The following is a 17666-nucleotide window of genomic DNA, read 5'->3' as shown; positions in this document are numbered from 1 at the left end:
TTTAAATTTAGGTTTGTATAACCATTTGCAACCTATGAGTTGTTTGCCTTCAAGTAGCTCAACCAGATCCAAGGGTTTTTTTTGAGTATTGACTCATATTCCTCTTTCATGGTTGCCCTCCATTCACTATATTGACTTGCTTCCTTATAATTAGAGGGTTCAACAACATTTAACATACTAGTTATAAGAGCATGATCCCTACATCTTGCTGGAAACTGAATTTTCCTACCTGGTCTCCTGAGTGGTGGACTGGATTCAAATCTGTTTTCATCATCGCTTGGTGGACTTGGCCTACTACCTACATCTATACCATCCACGTCATCCTTTTTCTACTATTATTGTTGTTGTTGTCGTTGTTTTTGTTGCTGCTGCTCATGGTTGTCGCTTTCATACTTTCATCTTCCACCAGAAAAGGCATGTGTCATTCTTCATTGCTTCTATCATGGTTTCCATCATCAACCTGCTCATGGAATACTACATCTCTACTTTCAAACATTTTATGATTAGATGGGTTAAACAATTTATAAGCTTTAAACTTTGTGTAGTACCCAACAAAAATGCATTTAATGCCCTTTGAATCCAGTTTCTTCCTATCCTCTTTTGGAACATGAGAAAAAGCATTGGAGCCAAACACTCTTAAATGATTAACTGTGGGCTTAAAAATTAATAAAGCTTCGAATGGAGTTTTAAAATCAAGGCTTTTGGTTGGACTCCTATTCTTCAAATATACTGTAGTATTTATTGCTTCTGCCCAAAATCCATTAGACAGGTTCTTACCTTTTAACATGCTTCAAGCACACTCCACAATGGTTTTGTTCTTCCTCTCTGCAACCTCATTTTGTTGAGGAGTGTGGGGTACTATAAACTGTTGAACTATCCCATGGTCATTGCAATATTTGATGAAACCACCCTTCTTGTATTCTCCCCCTTGATCCAAGCGGAGAATTTTGATGAATTTTCATGTCTGTTTTTCAATCATGCTTCTGAGCTCTTTAAAATATTCAAAATCATGACTCTTCTTTTTGAGGAAATATACCCAAGTAAATATCGTGCAATCATCAACAAATAATAAGTAATAATAGGCACCTCCTAATGACCTCGTTTGCATCATCCCACACAAATCAGTGTGCAAAAGCTCTAGTATATCTCTCTTCTTTCTATCTACATTTGCAAGAAACTCATCTCTATGGATCTTCCCAAGAGCACATGGTTCACAATCAGCATGAACATTATTTAAAGAAGGAAGATCATTGACCATACCTCGTTTCTGAAGTAGCAACAGGTCATTGAAATTGATATGGCTGAATCTTTGATGCCATAAGTCTTCTGCAGTCACAACTGATGAAGTCAAGCCTTGGTGTCACACGGAATGAGTCAATCTTGTGGACAAGATCGACCTCCCTAGTATCTAAAGATATCTAGTGACAAGCAAGCCAATCAAAAACTATCTTTCTCTAAATATGCAATATATAAACAAAGGCAAACAAGTGTTTTAGGCCTACCTTGGGTCCAATGCAAGTTTGTGGAAGCCTCGCTCCTTTGATCCAAATGAGCTCCCTCGTTGCGAATCTGCAAAGAAAAACAAGCAAACAAATTAAATAGCACCTGAAAAGCCAATATCATAAAGCATACTTAACATGATGATCAAGGAATTCATGAAACAAATGACATAAGACAATTTGTTGAGAAAAATGAATCTGATTGTATTAATTCAAATCAAAGAAGAACTTTACAACCTGTGCCTTGATGTTGTACAAGCTCCTCCCAGGGTCCAACAAGAAGTCTCCTCTACTTTGACAAGTTTCACTCTCTTCCCAATGAAGCCAAAAAGGTATGTGATCTCTCCTCTCAAGCTTAACTAGGAAGTCTCAATTCCACCAGCATTTACCCTCAAAAATGTTCAGCTTCTAACCTCCCTAGCAACCAGCCCAATGCCTTAATTTATAGTGCAATGGAGGGAAGTTACTAGGTCCTCCTTAGAAGGGATAAAGCCCTCCTTCAAAGGGATAGCTCCTCTCATCAAGGGATTAGCTCCTTCTCTTTTGGGATGCATGAACCACCTAGGAGCGAACAATCCACGTCAAAATTCCTTCTAGAATCATCTAGAATTAACCCAAAGTGAGTTTTTTATAATAAACTTGCGCCTTTTTGACTTTCACATGGGTCTGCACCCACCCCTTTACAGACAGAGCGGGCAGGTCCACAGGTAACATGAATAAAGGGTGCGGGACCACAGGTAACAGTGAGAGAAAGTGCGGAACCAGAGCTTTGTTGATTTTCAATGTCTTTCTCTCATTTTCAAAGCTTGACTTGAAGAGCTGAGGTCTGAGACTTGCTTAGGAGGACAGTACAAGTGATGATAGACCCATACTGACTGTAAATAGTCATGGTGACGATATTTTTGTGTAACACTTGGTGTGGTGTGCTTCTTACATTTAGCTTATAAAATCCTCCCACTCTATTATGAAACCAACTCACAAAAAGATAGAAAATATAGATCAACGAATTAAAAATCAACCTCTTCGAGGGGGCAACCTCCTTTACATTACACAAATGAACAATTATTGGATGATACAAATGGCAAGGCTTCCTTTCTATATATAGGAGTCTAAGGGGTCATAATATAATCAGAGCCGACATAACAATAATAGTGTAAGGGAACAACAATAACAATAGTGGGCTTCTATGGGGCACAATAATAATAATATGGGGACTACATGGGCACAACAATATAATAAGGGGGTTGCACTAATAACAATAACAGGTTACACTAGTAGTATAGGGACCTAACATGCCCCTCTCCTTCAAAAAGTGTTGTCCTCAATGCTTGAGTAGTTATGGATGCTTCTGTATAAAATTCTCGTCCTCCCTTGTGGAATCTTTAGCGGGTAAGTTCTTCCACTTGATGAAATACTCTAAAATTGATCTATTTTGTAGTTCTCGGGTTCTTGTTTCCGTGACTGCTTCAGGTTCCAATATGATTGTTCCTTCCTCGTCAAGTTCTAACAATATTGTTTGAACTGGGAGCTTCTCACATATAACCTTCTTTAAGCATGAAACATGGAAAACTGGGTGCACTTGGGAAGATGCAAGAAGCTCTAGTTTGTATGCCATAGTACCAATCTTTTGTAACACCTTGTACAGACCATAATACTTTGGCGATAATTTATTATCATTCTTAGCTTGCTTGACGGACATTTGTTTGTATGGTTGTAGTCGTAGAAATATTCAGTCACCTACATCAAAACTTCTTTCGTTGTGATGTTGATCTACATGTTGTTTCATTCTATTCTGCGCCAAAGTGAGGTTATCCTTTAAGAGTTTGAGAACTTGTTGTTGATGCTCGATGTGATCCTCCAATGCTTGAACCTTAGAATTTTATTTTAAATACGATGTGATGTACGGTGGACGATATCCATAAAGTGCCATAAATGGGTTCATTTTTGCTGCAGTATGGAAGGAAGTGTTATACCACCATTCAGCCAGAGGAAACCACTTGACCCCTTGTCTCTGTTTATTAGATACAAAGCAATGAAGATATCCTTCCAAACATTTGTTCACTATCACAGTTTTCCCATCAGATTCAGGATGATAAGATGAGTTATGAGCTAACTGAGTCCCCAAATATCTCACCTCTTGTACTCCAAAGAAACAATTAGAGCTTTTTACATATAATTGTTTCTCCTCCAATAGTTTGAGAACCCTGTCAACATGTTGAACATGATCCTTCGAAGACTTGATGTAGATTAGTATATTATCAAAAAATAATAACACAAATTTTCTAAGGGTTTGAAAATGGAATTCATCAAACCTTGAAATGTAGAAGGTGCATTGGTAAGGCCAAAAGACATGACCAAAAATTCATAATGACCCTCATGAGTTATAAATGTTGTTTTTGGAATGTATTCAATATTCATTATTATTTGATGATATCCTGAACGAAGATCCAACTTGGTGAAGTAAATTGCTCCATGTAATTCATCCAATAATTCATCAATGACAGGAATGGGAGATTTATCTTTAATAGTAAGCTCGTTGAGCCCCCTATAATCTGGACACGTGCGCCATGATCCATCCTTCTTGTGTACCAATACCACTAGAGCAGAGAAATAACTTTGAATAGGTTGAATTATACCAACCTTTAGCATTTCTGCAACCATACGTTCAATTTCGTTCTTTCGGGCATATGGATATCTATAAGGCCTGATGTTTGGGGGAACACTTCTTGGAATCAAATGAATAGCATGATCATGATCATGAATAGGTGGGAGGCCTTTGGGAGTCTCAAATACCTTGGAATGATTTTCCAGAACTTTTTGGAGATCTGGAAAAATAGATGATTTCGATGTGAGTACCTCTAGTGAACATAATTGTGCAATTTTTCCCTGTTGTTATTTCTTTTGAAGCTTTTTCATCCTGTTAGAGCTTATTATCTTTCCTAGTTTCCCTACGATACCCCTTAATTCAACTTCCTTTCCTTCCCAAAAAAAAATCAAGAAAATTTCTTGAAAATTAAAAGCTATCGTACCCAAAGATTGTAGCCATTGAACTCCTAGTACAACATCCACACCACCCATTGGAATGGAAAGCATTGGACTATTCAAGACATATTCTCCCATGGATAGATTGATATTATGGCACTTTCTAGAGCAATTTATCGTTCCTCTATTTGCAACCATTACTTGAAACTCTGGCGTTGGATATAGGAAGCAATTCAATTCCTTGGCTATCTTACAATGAATAAAATTATGGGTACTACCCGAATCAATCAACACTGTTACCTTTTTCTTCTTGATATGCCCTTCTATCTTGAGAGTTTGAGGAGTGGTAATTATTGTCAATGCATTACAAGATATAGTCAGATTCATTTCTTCTTTCTCTAGGATTGGTTCCTGGTGTATATCCTCTTCTTTTGACATTTCTTGTTCATTTTCTTGCTCTTCTTCCCCGTCTATGTAAATTAATTTCTTCTCAACACACTTATGACCTTTAATGTATTTTCTATCACAATTGTAACAAAACCCTTTTTCACTTTTTTCTTCCAATTGTTGTGGTCTCAACCTTGTAGGTGTTGAAAGGCTAGGAGCAACAACAATTCCATCTTTATAGTTGTGAGTGGTAGGCTTCATTGTTGCCATAATTTTGCTTTCAATTTTTCTTTCCCACCTGTATGCCTTCTCCAATGAATCAGGTTCCCAAAGGTGAACCTCATGTTGAATGTTATCCTTTAAATTCCCTATGAAGACATCAATCCTCTGCTTCTCTGGAATATCATTTAACCTTATATTCAATTTTTGGAAGTCCTCAATGTGCTCTGCCATTGAACCCTTTTGTTTGAGATTTATCAATTGGCTAAAGAAGGTGTTGCTCTGTGTATCCTCATAATGTTTTGTCATTTCCTCCGTGAAAATTGACCAGGTGACAAGTGTTTTATGAGAAAAAATCCCTTTATACCATAAAAATTGATTTGGTTCTAAATATAAAGATGCAATACGTACATTTTGTAATAGTTGCACATCATGTAGATCAAAATATTTCTCCATCTCTAGTATCCATGTTATGGGATCCTTACCATCAAAATTCCTCATATCGATCTTTGGAATGTGGTGGGTCTTCAATCCAATGTTATATTCTATGAAATCATGATTAACATTTATTTTTTTCTCATCATGAGTTTCCACTACTACCTTTTCGTCATTAGGAGGCCTTTCTTGTAGTAGCTTTGTCCCACCTTCCTTCAAACCTTCCATGTGTTTCTTCAAATATTTCAAGTCTTTCTTCAAATATGCTTCCCTACCATCGATATTAGCTTCCATGGAACATATAAAACTATTTATCTTAGCTTCGATTGTATTCTTAAAATCCTCCATCCAATTTTTCTTACTAGGTGTTTCTATTTTCTTGGCTCGAGTCATTCTTTTTCTTGCTTTTAGCAGCTCAATCTTGAATATGTCGTATATCTGCAATTTCAGATCTCCAAGGTCTGAAATTGCAACCTACAATATCCCTCTTTGTCCTCTTTCCAATGCCACCAATCTAATCAAAATTGGATTCTCCAAGAAAGAGTTATGCCCAATCTCCCAAGATGGCCTTCTTATATATGTTTTCAGTAGAGGGAACTTGTACGAAGTGCCACGTGTTACCATTTCAACCTTCGGATCTGAAAACAATACAATGAAATGTACAGTCTGTCCTCTTTTTGTATCTTCTTAAGAAATTTCAATCTAATTCTTAGAGAGAAAGTTATGACGATTTTCCCCAGGTCACATGTTTGGGATGTAATTCAGGAGCTTGCAAAAATCCTAAATGTTTTGGATTGTATCTCCACAAATATAGCGACACAAGATCTCAAATTTGGGCCTGAGCTTCACCACGATTTCGGCTCAAATGGTTTTTAATTTTAGACCCTGAAACTTCGTAGAAAACAAATTATAACGAAAATTCCATGATGACCTGTTTGAGATGGAATTTTGGAGCTTGAAAAAACCCTAACTTCCTCAGATCATATCTCCGACAATATAGCGATACAAGATCTGAAATTCATACCCGAGGTTCAGAACGATTTCAGTTCAAATGGTTTTTTGTTTTAGCTTCTGAAACTTCGTAGAAAAAATGTTATATCAAAAATTCCATGATGACCTGTTTGGAGTAGTGAAACCCTAGAATCCAAAGCTCTGATACCAAATGTTAAGAAACTAGCTCACAAAAAGATAGAAAATATAGATCAATGACTTAAAAATCATCCTCTTCGAGGGGGAAACCTCCTTTACATTACACAAATGAATAATTCTTGGATGATACAAATGACAAGACCTCCTTTCTATATATAGGAGTCTAAGGGGTCATAATATAATCAAATCCGACATAACAATAATAATGTAGGGGCACAACAATAACAATAGTGGGCTTCTATGGGGAAAAATAATAACAATATGGGGACTACATGGGCACAAAAATATAATTAGGAGATTGCACTAATAACAATAATGGGTTACACTAGTAGTATAGGCACCTAACACACTCGAATACCTGATGCAATTGGCTTCATACGATCTAGCAGATCTTTAATAGCATAATAAGATTTAGAAAACTCTACCTTAAGGTTATGATCTGTTATCATAGAAAAAGAGATCATATTCTTTTTTATTCCAGGTACATACATTATATTTTGAACATGTCTAATATTTCCATCAGGAAAAATGACAGGAACATTACCATACCCTTTGATCTAGTACCCTCTATCATTGCCAAAGTAGATATTTGCACCACTGCTGGTTTCTTTAAAATTCTCAAACCAATGTCTGTTACATGTCGTGTGAGTGGAAGCTCCTGAGTCCACAAACCAAGTTTCTGCTTCATCATCCTCAGTAGAGAACGCAGAATTAGATACAAACAATATGAGATTTTGATTCTAATCTTCATCAGCAAAGTGTCATGCATGCTTCTTATGTCTATGGCGACCTTCACCAAACTTCTTCTTATGTCAGTTTTACCAATGTGACCAAGTCTACCACAATAAAAACATTTGGGTCCTAAATCACTTCTGGTTGAGGACATACCTTGAGGTGGTTTTATTTTTGGTATACTTCTACCTTTCTTGCATGCACTTGTCTTCCCTCTGAAGGTCTTCTTCTTCGTCATTAGAGCAAGATATGAACTCTGAGGTTTCAGAGTCATGTGCCTCTCTTCCTCTTGAAATAGGATCCCTGTTAATTCTTCGAAATTGTGGGCTTTCTCTCTTGCATTCAAGCCTGTGATAAACATTTGATAGTCATCAGTCATACCATTCATGGTAATTGTGACAAGATCAGTGTTTGACATTGTCTCTCCTATGTCGTCCAGCTTATCTCTGAGCTCCTTGATTTGAGAGATGAAAGAAACCACTGATTCATTCTCCTCCATTTTCATGGAGAGAATTTTTCTTTTCAAAAATATCAGGTGATTTGTGTTTTTGATCTCGTACAGGTCCTTGAGGGTTTTCCAGATGTCATTTGTTGATTTACATTCACGGATGTGAGGGATAATACAATCTTTCACTGAAAATTTTAACAGCACTTTTGCTTTGTTCTCCCTCTTTTCCTAGTCTTGGATTGTTATTGTTGTTCCACCTATAGTTAGGGTTCGCTTCAACTCATCACCACTTGCGATCACCCATGCGTTTTTCCCCTCCAACAGGGTCTACAACTTAAATTTTCAATTAGAGTAATTGGATCCATCGAGTTTATTGCTCTCATTCAGATATGCCTCTGCCATCTAGTTATTCATCTCAACAGGTCAACCTCAAAATAAACTTTGTCCTCTAGCAATTGATTAAAAAAAATGTATCTATCTTCAGATCTAGAGAAGGGATCTCTCAAAAAATATATGGGTGCCCCCTATTGAAAAATATAATTTAAAAAAAACAACCCCTCTCCCTCTTTTTTTAAAATACAACCCCAGAACTTGCTTTTAAAAAATGTGACCCCTTTTTGAATCCGCCCCAAATACTTTTCTTCTCAAGAATAATATTAAAAACCCTTTAACAATATTCAAAGAAAAAACCACCAATCGAATAGAGCCTCCCTACTGCAGATAGTCAACAGACCATATGATGTCGACCCTTTAAACTTTAACAAATTTGATATGTGAAAATCCTAAAGCTTAAAATACTGAGTTGAAATCCATAATTTTAAACAAACGAAAAACCACCATAGAATTGTTATTCAGTAGATAGAATCGTTCATGGCCCTACAGTGCAGAACATCATTCAACTGCACTATGCAACGTAGCAATGAAAAGGGAATCCAGTAAAGAAACCCTGCTTGGTCTCAAAGATCCAAATATATCCAAATAGTCCTGTGTTGGAAATAATACTAAGAGGGGGGTGAATCAGTATTATCAGATCAATAATTTTTCATTTCCAAAACAGATTTATATACGCTACTTCTGCGAAGTGAACTAGCGTGCACACGCTACTGTGATTAGAGAAACCAGCATATACCTAGAGAACTTGTGATTTAGTCAACTTATCATGTGTTGATCTTTAACCAATGCATTAGTAACTTTTTAAACAGTGTAGTAAAAACATAATAAACCATCACACATAAGCAACACACATGAACACCAAGATTTGAGGTGGAACCCCAATGTGGGTGAAAACCACCTGATGTTGTCATCTCTGTCTTCTTTTAATAATAAGAAAATATGTTTACAATCTTGTACTGGTGCAGACTCATACCAGTACGCAAGCACCCACCTGCAGAAGGCTACAACCTTCTCTTATTTTCCAACTTCTACTGGAAGGGAGCTACAACCCCCTAGCTCTTGTACTAGCTAATGTGTTTACTAGTACGTAGGTGCGTGCCTACAAAAGGCTACGACCTTCTCTCTTCCTCCAAGGACCACATTTCATAAATTTCCAGATTGGATGCTCCTAGCACACAACAATACACATGAAGGCCTCATTTTATCAAATTTTCATATTGGACCCATCAAAATTTTCAAACCGCATCAACCAATAATCAGTTAATTTGAACAGTGAGATCATTGTCACCAGAACACTGTGTTGATCCCAGAAACCTACATTATCATTTAGAACTAGCTGCAACCTCAAAAATCATGCATCAGAATGTATACGCTACTTTACTGAACCCAACCTGGGTGTATATGCTACTTTAATCAAACCTGCATATACCTTCAAAACCACTAAAACATGAAAATTATGATTCAAGTCTGTATCAACCAGCAAAATATTGAACATCTACTGTCAATTTACAGATCTTTACACAAGCAGTAACAAAGATCACCCTTCTCACTTATACAATCAATCAATCAGATACCAAACTCCTTATGCATTCAATTTTACATTCAGATCTAAGAAGACTTCATTGACAGACAGCAGTAAAACAATAGAACTAATCAGATAGATCAGTCAGATCTGAAGAATAGGATCTTATTTTGTATACTCTACTTGGAAGAGTAGAACATGCATGTACATGTGCTTTTACCGAGACGAACCAATGTGTAGATCTACAAATACTTATAGCTTCGCTGTTATTCCGGACTTCAGACAAACCCAGATCATGATAATTAAAGAATAGATCATGTATACATAATCAGATCTAGCCCAACCAATATCAGATCATTCAATGATAAGTCATTTCAGGTCTCATGATCCTGATCCAACATTGAATTCAAGGTGCACAAAATATTTCAGATCAAATCACAAACATAGTCCCTGCAACATAAAATATACTTTAAATAGAAGTATTCCTTAGAAACCCTTTCACTTGCACACCCTAGTCTTCTGATCTTCTCTTCCTTATATAGTTTTAGGCCTTTCTCAATACCTCGGACCAACACCTCTTTGGACCCATGGTATTCTTCAATGGGATCAAATAGTCATTACTCTGCTCAATATTGTGGGCTAATACCATGATATTGACCCTTGGTATTGTCTCCTCTTGAATTTCCTTGATTTTCCAACATATACACGTGTTTCTTCTTGTTAAAGTGCGTGTATGTGTATACGCTCTTTTTGTTCTGTGAACCATTGTGTATACATTGTTTTGACTAAGTGGACCTGCATATACATCTTAAACTACTTTTCACCATACTTTACCTTCAACTTCTTCATTCTGATTAGTAGACTATAATTCCATCTTCTTGTTCTTCTGTACCAATGCCCAGTTACATCTAAATAGACGTGTTAGCTTGTGGGTTGCCTTTCATCAAAACTGAACTGACCTGTGAGTGAGTTGCCATCAAGGACAACACTTGTATCATAATGCCAACAATCTCCCCCTTTGGACTTGATGGAAACCATGCTGGTGTTGATTACTGCAGGATGTAGAAACTGTTAGAGATAACAAGCAACACCAAAATACTCTCCTCCTTTGACATCAAGGGAAAAGGGAGTACCAAGCTATTCTCCCCTTTTGATATACATTATGTTGTCAATGCTCCCCCTAAGTACATGCTGAGTCTACAGTGATATGTTTCAAAAGAATAACATGACTCTATAACTTAACTAAGTGAGTATGACCTCCCTATGACCAATGACTCATAAATACATCAATCACCCAATCAAGTGGGGATACACCATATTTGACTCATCCACCCAACCAAGTGGGGATATAAAAATTGTTTATACATAACAGAAATACAACAATTATTACATCATCCATCCCATGTAAAGTGGGGATACAAATTACATCATATGTCCAATAGGACTCATTCAAACATAGACCATGACAGAAGAAGTCATATCACACCCTAGATCGTTACATGACTTATGCAGCAAATGATATAAGTATCTGAAGCTATAGCTGAACTCAATAACCATGATGCCAACAATGAAGGCTATTGCTCCCCTTGAACCTATGCTACTTCTGCATTGTCAACAATTCATTCATCAAGGCATCTTTGTCAATCAGATAAAAATTAATGAACAAAGCATATCGTTAGACTATAATCATCAATATCAGATAGAGCACCCATATCAGAGTCTGACCCAATGTTTTTCTGTCAGAAAAACATCTATGCTTCTTCAGCCACATAAAATCGCGTGTATATGTGACTATACTTCATGAAACCCGCATATAATAACCTTCCTCTGAAAACTAGATTTAACCGCAGGATGATGTAGCAACTACTCCCATCTTTTCTCTGAGATATTCAAATGTTTCTCTGGGAAGCAGTTTAGTGAATATATCAACAACCTGTTCTTTGGAGGGAACATACTCCAATTCGACCTTTTTTTCAAGCACTTGTTCTCGTGGAAAATGGTACTTAATGGGTATGTTCTTGGTCTTAAAGTGCATGAAAGGATTTTTTGAAAAACTGATGGCAGTTGTATTATCACATAGAATGGAGATGGGTGGAGTACATGTGATATGAATGTCTTGAAATGTTTGCATCATCTAAAGTAGTTGTGTGCAACAAGATGCAGCAGCCACATATTCTGCTTCAGCTGTAGATAAGGCAATTGAACTTTGGTTTTTGCTGAACCAAGAGACCAACTGTGAACCCATATAGAATTCTCCTCCACTAGTACTCTTTCGATCATCAACATTTCCTGCCCAATTTGCATCTGTATATGCATGAAGAGTAAGGTCTGTATCTTTAGGATACCATAGTCCAAAGTCCTGAGTTCCTTGAAGATATTTGAAAATTATTTTGACTGCCTGGAGATTTGATTCCTTTGGATTTGCTTGGAACCTTCAAACAATTCCTACTGCATGCATGATATCAGATCTGATACCTGTTAGATAAAGCAAAATTCTAATCATAAATCTATAAGTTGGTTGGTTTACTGCTGGTGATTCATCATTAGAACTGAGACTGCATCCTGTTACCATTGGAGTACATAATAGTTTAGAATCTTCCATTCCATACTTCTTCAAGATCTGCTTGAGATATTTGGTTTGTGAAAGAAAGATACCATCTTTTGTTTGTTGTAGTTGTAGACCAAGAAAATAAGTAAGTTCACCAAGTAAGGAAATTTCAAATTCTTGCTGCATTACTGAAGGAAAATTCTAACTCATGGATTCTTCATTGCAACAAAATATGATATCATCAACATAAACAACAATAATTAGTAGTTTATCATTTTCAATCTTTGGGTATAAATTTCTATCTACAGAACCTTTTGTGAAACCTTGTTGATGTAGATATTTGTCAAGGCGGTAATACCAAGCCCTTGGAGCCTGTTTTAGACCATAGAGAGCCTTTTTGAGCTTACATACGAGTTTTTCGTCATTTCCAAGAATGAATCCTTCTGGTTGTTCAATATAAACTTCTTCTTCTAAATCTCCATTAAGAAAGACTAATTTTACATCCATTTGATATACTTGAATTTTTGAAAACTAGAGAGAGCAAGAAACATCCTTATGGCTTCAAGTCTAGCAACAGGTGCAAAAGTTTCTTCAAAATCTATACCTTCTTTTTGAGCAAACCCTTTACAAACAAGTCTTGCCCTGTTTCTAATAGCTTATCCATTTTCATTCAGCTTATTCTTAAATATCCATTTTGTTCCTATAACATTTTTATCATAAGGTCTAGGAACTAATTCCCAAGTATCATTCTTTTCAATTTGCTCCAGTTCTTCATCCATGGCCTTGACCCAACATTCATCTTTGCAGGCTTCATTTACATTCTAAGGTTTGGTGGAGGATAGTAATGCTAGATAACTTGAGGTCCCTATAAGATTTCTTCTTGTTTGTACACCAGCCCCTTTTTCTCCTAGAATTTGAGATTCTGGATGATTCTTCTTAACATCCCTGGATGGATTCTTTTCCCTGTCTATTGTATCTTCTTCTGGTGCTTCATTGGTTTATTCTTCTATATCATTTTGATTTTATGTGGGAAAGCATTCCCCATCTTCCTCATTATCATATTCCTCTGTTGATTTCATTTGTTTCGGATTTATGCATGCTTCATCAATTACAACATCAATGCTTTCAACAATTTTCCGAAGTCTTTTGTTATAACATTTGTATCCTTTACTTCTAGATGAATAACCAAGAAGAATTCCTTCGTCTACTCTAGGTTCAAACTTACCAAGTTTTTCATCAGTCCTTTTGATGAAACATTTGCTTCCAAAAACTCTAAAGTGTTTTACAGTAGGAGGCTTACCATACCAAAGTTCATATGGAGTTTTCTTGCTATTTACTCAAACATTCGCTTTGTTGAGAATAGTCATGGAACCAAATGCAGCTTCACCCCAGAAGGTTGCAGGAGTTCTAGATTAGTGAGCACCAGTATTGTAGAAATAATGCTGCAACTCCTGGGCTGCCTACTTTACTCTTATCAACCCAGTAGTTCGTAACAAACTTGGAAGCGACGCAAGTACTAGTTCTTACTGTAGGTTGTCACTTGGTTAGTTGGTGCAAGATCACTAGGAGCTCAAGCCAACTTCTATGGATTCCAGAAGAAGCTCTATATGTGATGAAAGGAGAGAAAGACTACTCTACAGATACTACTCTAACTGCAGAAAGGAGAAAGACTGAAATGTAAAGCAAACCAAGTAAATCCTAATTAACCAACTAATCCTACTTTTGCAGAAAGCACTATGAAAACCATGAAAAGAATGCCATTACCTACTCAAGGAAGTAAACAACATCTAACTAAGCTATTTCTAGAAGTAAATGAGTAAAAAACATCTTTTTGGATTTTTATGTATTTTTATGTGAATTTGACATGCATGTAATTTATTGTTTGTGATTGTGGCAGCGAATAGGTGGCGTTGGAGGGTAGTTTTGGGACTTGAGGGGATGTACGATGGTGTGGTTGGGTCCTAGGAGGTCTCAAGTGGCCTTCTGGAGGCTTTTCCCACACTAGGCCTTCAAAAGAAAACCTACAGGAAAATCTACAGGAGGACACAGGAAATCTACAGGAGGAAAAACAACATTCTATAGGAGGCCTACAGGAGGAGGCCAAGAGAAGTTTTTACTGTTTTGAGGGTGTAAGAGTGGGTGGAAAAGGTGGATGAAGGTTAGAATGAGGTGTTAGGGCTCCTAGGGTCTACCAAGAATCATCAGGAGAGAGAAAGATGATTGGATTTGTTAAAGGAGAGAGGAAGAAATTCTATGGAAAATGTAGGAAACTAAAGCAGAATTGAGGGGAGACTTGGACAACCTGTAGGGCATGGATCAGATGGAGGATGGGATGGCTGATAGGCTGGCCTAATGCTAGAAGAGATCTGCTACATAAACAACTGATAGTCAATCGATAAGATCAAGCAAGCAATGAAATAAGTGCATCTAGGAAAATAGAGTTTTGCATCAAACTAGTCTAAACTATGATCTATGAAAGTAAATGCTTAGGAATGTTGCAAAAAAGGAAAGCATGAAAGAAGACTATTGCAAACAAAGAAGTGATCTTGATGAAGAAGTTTTGAACCAAAGCAAAACTAGACTATTAACCAACTAAGAAGCTACAAACACTAGAAATCCTATGAATGAGGAAAATCTATGTTTTTGGGGTAGCAAGAGGGTCTCTGCCTCAAATCATGATCCCAAAGGGAGGAAGAGAGGCCAAGAAATTTTTGCTAGCCTTTTGAATCTTTTCTTTATCACTGCTTAACTTGCTATAGAAAGCACAAATGGAAGCAAACTACTGAATCATCAAAAGCAACATATTCTTAACCATAAAAGAAATACATCTAACAGCAACCTAATCTACAAACTGAAATAAAACATACAAATACAAGTAAAGAGGAGCTTGGCTGCTTGGATTGGGCCCTAACCCAAGAGCTTTAGCCCTCTGAGGTAACTCAGTGCTAACTCAAAAAGGATTCCATCTTTATTATCAAAGTAATAACAAGATTACATGAAACTGTCACAAAATAATAAGCTCGAAGTTGAGCAGAGTTTACATAAGTAAAAGTCCAACAAAATCCAACCCTAGTGAGGCCCTAGGCCTCTCTACTTATACAAATGAAGCTACCAACAACTTCCTTAAAATCAGGGAGGCTTGGCTCCCAAAACTCAAGATAATCATCAGTCATCCTCCACTTGCTCAACTGCCTTCTAGTGCATGACTTGGTTGCTTGTACTTCGAGATGAATGAAGGGGAATTCGAAGTGAGGAGTAATAAATGAGGGGGATTCCCTCCTATAAGTCCTCTCCTTTGTCCACTTCGAGTTATTGCTTCCATTTGTCCACTAGATCCTTGACTTTGACCTCAAAATTCATCAATAATCTGCATTAAACACATGTTAGATCACATGGCATCATAACTAACTCAACTCACTCTATAAGCATAAACATAATTAGAAAATCATACAATAAGCTAAGAGAATGGTTGATTTGACTAGGTTAGGAGGTAAAATGAGCCCATATAATTACCCATTTATGAGGTTCATCATCACCCCCTGCTGAAAGTGTTGCTCATCCTCCAAGCAACTTAGTCCATCTCCTCATCTTTTATGGCCCTGGTGGCCTCCCTAGCATCCCAAGCCTCTAATGTGGTCTCCTCTTCCTTGTCATAGAATCCTTCCTTCCTTTCTATCTCTTCCCACTGCTCCTCCTGTTCTTCTTCTCTTCTACCTTCCAGCATGGCTAACAGCAGTGGGGGACTCAATTTGAGGCCAATCCAGTTGACCTTTAGCCTCTGCATGGAGCGCTTGCACATTGGCACTCTCCTTAATGCCTCCTTCATCCTCATGGGGGAATGATATTCCCTGATCTACAAACTGTGTGGTAAGGTGTTCCATCTCCTCATACATGCATGCACACAGTCATCCCCAAGTAGCCTTTACATATCCTCAAAGTGTGCAATGGCTTGTGCCTGATCACTTATATATCTAGGGGCAATCTAAGGATTATTGGCAAGCAAGTTATGTGTGTTGATGAGTGCCATGGGATCTGATGGCTCTACTTTGATCATTAATGGCTCATTCTACTCTTTTATCATTAATCTTCTTATTTCTGTTGCCCTCAACTCTTCATGGTTCATCCATGAGGCCATGGCCATTAGTTGCAGGTCCCCTAGCCTGGCATTGGGGTCCCACACATTCATGTCTATAAGGGCCATGTTATGTAGGTAGAATTCTGCCATCTTTTCCTTATCCTCTGATGTGCTTTGGTCACACAGGTCCATAAACTGCTTGTAATCTTGGAAAGGCATTGTGCCTCTTTGTGCCAAGGTCTTTATCTGAAATTGCAACCATTGGTCCTTGAGATATAGGCCATAGGATTTTACTGGTGTTCTACATTGCAATGCATCCATGGATAAGCTAGCCATGCATGCCAACTGGGTCTCTTTCTCTTGCAGCTGCCTCCTTAGCAATTCATTTTTAGTTTCAAGGTGGCTTCTTGTAATTTTTTCCCTGTGTCTGATAGCACTAAACTCTCTGCCCATTTCTCTGAGTTTGTTCTCCATATGACCAATATCCTCAACTCCTTTGGATTTGGCTATTTGCATCCACCTATGTGTTCTTATTCTCTCTTTCTCTAATTCAAAGAATAGTGGAATTGCAAATTTTTGTGGAATTATTCTTCCTCCCTCAAGTAGATTGTAGTAGGAGGCAAGACTAGGCTGGGGATCAGGTTCTTGTAGCTCTGTTTCTTCCTCCTTTACCTGTGGATTTCCTTTAATTTCTTTCTTGAGCTTTTGGGTCTCCTGTAATTTTGACAGTGTCTCCTATAGAACTGTCTGAGCCTCCTGTAGGACTATTTTTGGATCCTGTAGTTCTACCTTTTCTTTCCATGTGGGAGATCTAGGAGTCCCTCTTTCATATGTGATAGGTGCCTTGGAAGGGGATTCTTTTTCTTGGGCAGAGGGTGAATCTTCAATTGTAATTGGCACTTTTGAAGAGGGCTGAGGTTTCTCTGTTTTGATTCTTGTGCTCTTCCTAGCCCTGAAATACATGGAGGCCTACCTTTTGCTCTTTTGTTTTGGCTTGATTGGTGTACTGAGGGTAGTGAGAGCAGCTACTACTGCCTCTCTTTCTAGAGTCTCAGGGGACACTTCTCCTTGTTCTGTCTTTTTTGCCTCTTTTTCTCCTCCTTTAGTCTCTTTTTCTATCTCTGTTTGCTATGTTTCTTCAAAGACTTCAAATTTCTTCTTGAGGAAATATATCCATGTATTCCTTGAGAAGTCATCTATAAATTATACATAGTACACAGACTTAACCAGTGATGGAACTGACCCATGTGCAAACATTCACTGTGCACAAGATCTAA

Source organism: Pinus tabuliformis, chromosome Q (assembly GCF_031772625.1).
Source record: "Pinus tabuliformis cultivar Carrire ecotype Pingquan chromosome Q, CPIR1, whole genome shotgun sequence".
NCBI lineage: Eukaryota > Viridiplantae > Streptophyta > Pinopsida > Pinales > Pinaceae > Pinus > Pinus tabuliformis.
Note: the sequence above shows the minus strand (reverse complement) of the source record.